We start from the raw sequence: 8085 nt of genomic DNA on the forward strand, positions 1-8085 counted from the left end.
AAAAGAATTCAGATGGTTAAATATATGTATACTCACTACACAATTCTTTAAAAATCTTCGTAGGTTTGAAATATTTCAAATAAAATATTAGAGGGCCAGAGATATAACAGGGGTTTAGGAACACGCCTTGCATGCGGTCAATTCTGATTTGATCTCTGGTACTACAGATGATTTCCTAGAACCACCAGGAGTGATCCCTGAGCACAAAGTCAAGAGTAGAGTACAAAAATTAGTGGATGTAGGTAATATACTAAAGGACAGCTAGGATGAATCTCACAGACATAGTAATAATTGAAAGGTGACAAGAAGCACCTCCCGCACCTGGCTGTCCTCACCGGGGCCCCTTGGAGGGGAGCAGGTTGAGTTTTTCCTCCTCGCCCCAACCAGGGATCCGGCAGCCAAAGACCTCCAGAACCAACCACCACCATGCTGAGACCACTCTCCGCAAACATGAAGGTACCGGCAGAGGAATAAAGGCACGCGGGTCCTGGGGCTGAGATCTCCAAGCTTACTTGGATCGGGGCTGAGCATCCTCCACCCAGATCCTCCAAATTCCAGTAGGCGGGGGTCACACCCACCAACTGGCCTCCTGGTGTCGTGTAATCCCATCAATGGCCAAGACTCAGAGACTATAAAACCCAGCTCCCGGAACCATGCGGCCGCATTGGCGGCCAGGTGACATCTTATCATCTCATTCCTACTTTGGACAAACTGGCAGGCTACTGAATGTAACCTGCCCACACGGCAGAGTCTTGCAAACTCCCCATGGCGTACCCAATATGCCAAATACCAGTAACAATGAAGGGTCTCATTCTCCTAACTCTGAAAGAGCTTTGAATATGGTACTTTTTTTAAAAATCTCAGGATCAGGATGAAGGAGATGTTACTGGGGCCTGCTAGAGGCAATCGATGAATAACAGGATGTTTGTGATTGTGATTGATTGACAAGAAGCACAAGAGTACATATTTTATTATTCCAACTACATAAAGGTCAGGAAGGAACTGTGCTTTAATACTATCCTTTCTCTGTCTGGAAATGTTGGGCAGAAATGGATGAGACACAAGTGTTCCGTTTCATGAAGGCAAGTTGCTGAACAATAACACAAATCCACAGAGGCAAAGGCAAAAGAGCATCCCGTTCTATCAGTATTTTTCATCTAAGTATTACAGTGGTTCCATGTGAAATCCTGAACAATAAACAAGTCAGATCATTTTTACTGACATATCTATTAGTCCACAATTTTATAATGAAAACAAAATAAAGATGGTAAAAATCAAAGTGTAGTCAAAACAACAACAACAACAAGCACAACAACAACAACAAAAACAACAACTGATGTAGGAAGACAGACCCTGAAAATTTAAGACTGTATTGTATTTAAATTTTTAAAGAATATGATAAAACCCGAACATTATAGATTTCTTCTTACTATCCTCAGAACTCTGTTTTATCAAACATATTCACCTAATCTTTTTATCTATTTTATTTAGTTCCCTTCCCTCTGTTGATGTTGTTATATCCAGGGAGGACACATACACTTGGCAGTGGTGCTCACACACTCAACCACAGTGCTCACAGAAGTCCATCCTTTATTTACAGGTCATGCAGACATGTTCTCAGGGGGTTTTCAGCCTTTTAGCAAAAATGCTTCTGTCTTGATAATAAACAGCAGAGTTGCCAGGCAAAAACTGCTATTGCCAGGATCAAGCTGGGCACAGGTTGGCAAAAGCGACAATAAAACTCTCAGCTTCAAGTTAGCAAGGCAGGCACTTTAGCCACAAAGAAATATCTCTACCCCTAGCCTAAATCTTAAGCTGTTTGAAAAACCAGGCCTTTTTTTATTTTTTTTATTTATAGCAAAATTTTAATCAATATGATGAAGAAAAAAAACATTTTAACTTCTTCATTCCTTAGGAGAAGAGAGATAAAGGTAAAGGTAAAGGCCCTCCCGTTGATCGTCGATTTGCTCGAGCGGGCCCAGTAACGTCTCCATTGGAGACTTTGTTGTTACTGTGTCTGGCATATCGAATACTCTCGGTAGCTTGCCGGGCTCCCCGGGAGGGGCGGAGGAATCGAACTCGGGTCGGCCATGTTGGCCGCTTGTAAGGCAAACGCCCTCCCCGCTGTGCTATCGCTCCAGGAGAAGAGAGAAGTTAATTAAAAATTCTAATTCTTTCCCTGAAGGCCAAAAGATCGAAAATATTTTTATTTGAAGGAGAAAGTCCTCTGGAGGCAAACTTGGTATTTGTATCAAAGGCAGATGATGAATATTGTCAATTTCTATCAAATTCTGATCTCTTCAGAAGGCTTATTATTTTTCAGCATGCAGAGTACAACCTCATACCGTGTGCTATTAAAACTTCCCCCCAAATATCACAATGATCAGTATGGTTGTTTGGGGCTGCCCAAACCTTGAGAGCTGAGTTAGAGTAGCCAATTTAGAAAACAAACCAAAATGAAAACAAACCAAAAGTCTTGAATCTGGCTGCAATAGTGTAAGAAACAAAGTGTCACTCCTGCTGCTCCATTGTATCCCGTAGGAGGGCACCAGCTGAGTCAGAATAGAAGGGTCAGGTCAACAGTGCCAAAACAAGAGATTCCTGAAGTTCTATGGACCCAGGGAGTGAAAAAGAGAGAACAGGAAGTACTTACTAGGAGTGGAAATGTACTACGCACTTAGTAAAGAAAAATGGCTTTAAGTACACGTTCCCTCCCTACCCACCAGAACCAGAAACCTGCTGGAAGCTCAAGGTAAAGAGAACTCCAGAAGCAGCACCAGACTGGGAGTGCTCTATGCTTAGAAGCATCGCAGTCAGAGGAATGCGAATCCCTGATGGTGACTCCTCCCACTGCTGCAATGCAGAATGTAAAGAAAGCCCCCAATTCCCGCCCTCAGGGCTGCCATATAAAGATTTTGTCAGTGTAGTGCCAGACACCCCCCCCCCCCCGAAATCACATATATTGGCCCAGGAGTTGGATCCCTCAGTGAAAACTTGAAAAATATTCTATTTGTCCATCTACCACACTTATCTGAGGACTATAAAACTTACTGGCACAACTTTATATAGATGATAGATAAATAAATGGGAAATTTTATGTAAATGTTGTCACAGTAAGAGATGCATGAATCTCAGGAAAATAGAAGGAAGAACTAATAAAAAGTAAGCACCAAAATTAATAAATTAATGAGTTATTTTAAATGATTAAAATTTGACGTTTAATATAAGAAATCATCGAAGCCAAAATACAGCTCTTTGAAAAACTTAATAGTATTGTAAAATCTCTAAAACAAGCGAGAAAATAAAAAAACATAAATTTCTGATATCAAAAACAAACAACATCATAGATTCTATAGGCATTAAAAATGAGATGATAGTACTAAGCCCTTCAGATCAATGTGTAATTCAGATTTTAGTGATACTCAAAAATAAAATTTATCAAAGTTATCAGAATACCAAAAAAAATGAATAGCAAGATATTTTGTAAAAAACTCCAAGGGCGGCCAGGGGGTGGCCCCACCAGCTCTTTCCCTGGCCGCCCAGGTTCTGGTGGACCGGGGCCGCTCCCCCCAGCCAGGGCTGCCCAGGACCTGGGATAGACGGCAGAGGAAACGATGGCCAGGCCAGTTGATTGATCAGATGCTGTTTATTCCATTTTCATCCCCGTTCACTCCTGTCTCTCTCTCTCCTTCTCTCCCAGCCCGGGATCTGGAACCCCTCTCTCTGGCTCTGACTCTGGATCTGGATCTTCTCCCTCTGGCTCTGGATCTTGATCTGATCTTCACCCCCCAGCACACTCTTACAGACTAGTTAAATCCCCAAACCATGAGGGGTTGGGCTTACACATAGGTGTGGTCACAATCAATAGGCTTAAAGTTCTTTCCCTCAGGGGATGCTGCTTCTAGAACAGATTCTCTTTCTAAAGGACCACCCACCCAAGGGTGGAATCCCACGGGTATGTTTCTCCTCTCCTTGTCCAACAAACATATAATTATTCATAATATTAATCATTTTGTATGAACACAGTAAGAGATGCATTAAGATGGGCTGGAGCGATAGCACAGCGGGTAGGGCGTTCGCCTTACAAGCGGCCAACATGGCCGACCCGAATTCGATTCCTCCGCCCCTCTCGGAGAGCCCGGCAAGCTACCAAGAGTATCTTGCCCCCATGGCAGAGCCTGGCAAGCTCCCCGTGACGTATTCGATATGCCAGACACAGTAACAACAAAGTCTCCAATGGAGACGTTACTGGGCCCGCTCAAGCAAGATTATAGAATTGTGCTCCTGGGGTCATCCTGATCTCAGACTACAGTGCTCAGGCCAGATTAGTCTTTCCTATTCCTAGCAGAGTCCTAGTCTCATAGTGACATTTTGATCATGACAGCATTTGTCATGATCAAGCTCTTAACTTTTAGTTAAGAATTGTGGCACTTTGGCCAGGCCCATCTCGATGCCAGGGTAGCATATAGCTTACGGCTTGCCCTGGTTCCATCCAGTCCCTCATCAGGATCCTGTTTTTAGGGGCGCTGGAAAGTGAGGGCAACTGAGGCTTAAGTTGAGAAAGCAGATGCCAGGGAGTGAAAAATATTCGAAACCAATTAAATCCCAAATTACAAAAGCATAATATTAACTGTCTTCTTGTGTCGATACAAAAGGACATTGCTTTAAAGTAAACTATTCAAAAGACATAAAGAGAGGACAAAGGCAATATTAACTTACAATATAAGTTCAGTGTCTTAGAAAGATCTGAACTTACAAATTAACAGAAGCTGATTAGGGGAATAAGCTGATTAACTTTTTGGGGAAGAGAGCATAGAGAAGTAGTTACAAATAAACAAAAGAATGGGAGTGACTCTGGAGCACTCAGATGGATGTGACCCAATAAACCTAAGCTACCTGAGGAAGGACAAAACAGTGTTTTCCTACAATATATATTAGCAAAAATAAGTACACTATTACATTATATATATATATATACACAATGGTGTAAGCCCAAGAACAAAACATCAATTAAGCAAAAGTTCCCAGGAATTAGAAAAATAGGCAACACTTTCTAATATGATATCAACAAACCCATTGTAATTACTGGTTTCAGAATATCGAATACACAACAGATAGCTTGTCAGGCTTGGCCGTGCGGGCAGAATACTCTCAGAAGCTTGCCAGGCTCTCCGAGAAGGATAGAGGCTTTTAGGGCGGCCTCTAATTGCCCTTGTAGGTGTTCCCATGGTTCAAACCATATTTGAACCCTATCAAATATGGTGTGGCAATCCTGGAAGATGGGTATTAAGTGTTATTATAGTTGCCATTATATGAGCCACTCCATGACAGGCCATATGTTACAGTGCTTCTGAAGGTCCTGCAGTGCTGAGGATTTAACTCTGAGCCTCACATATGCAAGGCATGTTCTCTACTACTTGAACCACATCTACATCAAGCTCTAGAAGAAAATATTTAAGATTGTATTTAAGGTACACAAGACACTAAAGCAGAAAATAAAATATAAATACACTGGAATATTAATAAGTAGAAGTCATATTAATGGGAACATTAAACAACCCACAAACACAGTCATAATGTATGCATAAATATATATGTATTGCCATAGATACAGCAAGTCGAGAGTTGACCTAGGTCGAGAGGTCAACATAACAAATGACCTGGCACCCGAGCTGCGCAGGAGGAAGAGAGAGGCTTGGAACGCCTTCAAGAACGTTGAAGAAATAGCTAAGAGGACGAAGAACCTCCGGTTCCGGGCACATCTCTTTGATTCCACTGTTCTTCCTGCATTAACATATGCCTCAGAGACCTGGGCCCTACGCAAACAAGATAAGAACGCTATTCAGGTCTCCCAAAGAAGAATAGAAAGAGCTATGCTTGGAATATCACGTTTCACTCAAATGAGAGAAAGAATCCGGAATTCTGACATCCGTCGACGATCAAGGATCAGGGACGCTGTCTCATTTGCCAAGGTGTCGAAAATCAGATGGGCTGGTCACGTAATGAGATTTAAAGACAACCACTGGACTAGAGCTGTTACTGACTGGATTCCACGGGATGTCAAAAGACCGCGTGCCGCCCACCTTCCAGATGGTCAGACTTCTTCGTCAAGATCATGAATGATCGGTTTGAGGCCTTTCATGTTCCCGGAGCGAACAGATGCCATTGGGCTACACTAGCATGCAACAGGGACAAATGGAGACGTTACTGGCGCCCGCTCGAGCAAATCACCGACTAACGGGAAGCTAAGTGATTTAAGTGATAAGTGATAGATACAGCACATGAAGAATTTGTACAAGCTAGTGCTCGCTTCGGCAGCACATATACTAAAATTGGAACGATACAGAGAAGATTAGCATGGCCCCTGCGCAAGGATGACACGCAAATTCGTGAAGCGTTCCATATTTTTACAAAGAAAACTACAAAACACTATTTCAGGAAATAAAAGAGGACATGAGGAAATGGAAAGATATCCCCTGCTCATGGGTCGGGAGAATTAACATTGTCAAAATGGCAATACTACCGAAAGCATTGTATAAATTCAATGCAATCCCTATAAGGATACCCATGACATTCTTCAAAGAAATGGAGCAAACATTCCTGAAATTTATATGGAACAATAAGCCCCCACGAATAGCTAAAGCAATTCTTGGGAAAAAGAAAATGGGAGGAATCAACCTCCCGAACTTCAAACTGTACTACAAAGCAGTAATAATTAAAACAGCATGGTACTGGAACAAAGGCAGAACTGCAGACCAATGGAACAGGGTTGAATACACTGACATCTCCCCTCAATCATATGATCATCTAATCTTTGATAAAGGTGCAAGTAATGTGAAGTGGAGTAAGGAAAGCCTCTTTAATAAATTATGTTGGCATCATTGGACGGCTACATGCAAAAAATAGGCTCAGAACTCTGCCTAACACCATGTACAAAAGTAAGATCAAAATGGATTAAAGACCTCAACATCAGACCAAAAACCACAAGGTACATTGAAGATAAAGTTGGCAAAACCCTCCATGATATTGAAGCTAATGGTATCTTCAAAGATGCCACGCCACTGGCCGAGCAAGTGAAAACAGAGATAGATAAATGGGACTATCTTAAACTAAGAAGCTTCTGCACCTCCAAAGAAACAGTGACCAAAATACAAAGACAGTCTACAGAATGGGAAAGGACATTCGCCGAATACACATCTGACAAGGGGTTGATATCCAGGATATACAAAATACTGGTTAAACTCCACAAGAAGAAAACATCCAACCCCATCCAAAAATGGGGCAATGAAATGAACAGAAACTTTCTCAAAGAAGAAATCCGAATGGCAAAAAAGCACATGAGAAAATGCTCTACATCATTAATCATCAGAGAGATGCAGATCAAAACCACAATGAGATACCATCTCACACCTCAGAGACTGGCCCACATTCAAAAGAACAAAAGCAACCAATGCTGGCGTGGATGTGGCGAGAAAGGGACACTCCTTCACTGTTGGTGGGAATGTCCACTGGTTCAGCCCTTCTGGACAACAGTATGGACGATTCTCAAAAAATTAGAAATTGAGCTCCCATTTGACCCAGCAATACCACTCCTGGGAATATATCCCAGAGAGGCAAAAATGTATAGTCGAAGTGACATCTGCACTTGTTTGTTCATTGCAGCACTCTTTACAATAGCCAGAAACTGGAAGAAACCTGAATGCCCAAGAACAGATGACTGGTTAAAGAAACTTTGGTACATCTACACAATGGAGTACTATGTAGCTCTTAGAACAGATGAAGTCATGAAATTTACATACAAGTGGTACAATATGGAAAGTATCATGCTAAGCGAAATGAGTCAGAAAGAGAGGGATAGACATAGAAAGATTGCATTCATCTGGGGAATATAAAGTAACAAAGTATGAGATTAATACCCAAGAATAGCTGAGATCAGCACCAGGAGGATTACTCCATAACTTAGAGGCCAGCCGGGTATCCTAGAGGAAAGGGCAGTTCAGATAGAGAAGGGAGCACCAAATAAAGGATGTTTGGAGGATCCTCCCAGGAGGGGAGATGCATGTCGAAAGTAGACTATGGACTGAA

General features: G+C 42.1%; 1 non-coding gene across 1 annotated transcript; it reads left to right on the forward strand.

Moving 5' to 3' along the window:
• Positions 1 to 6302: 6302 nt before the first annotated feature.
• LOC130045633 (U6 spliceosomal RNA) lies at positions 6303 to 6409 on the forward strand. Its single transcript, XR_008795600.1, has one exon. It is a non-coding gene; the product is annotated as a U6 spliceosomal RNA (small nuclear RNA).
• The last annotated feature ends 1676 nt before the right edge of the window (positions 6410 to 8085 follow it).

This window comes from Sorex fumeus, unplaced genomic scaffold, assembly GCF_029834395.1.
Source record: "Sorex fumeus unplaced genomic scaffold, SorFum_2.1 ptg000128l, whole genome shotgun sequence".
In the NCBI taxonomy this organism is placed as follows: Eukaryota; Metazoa; Chordata; class Mammalia; order Eulipotyphla; family Soricidae; genus Sorex; species Sorex fumeus.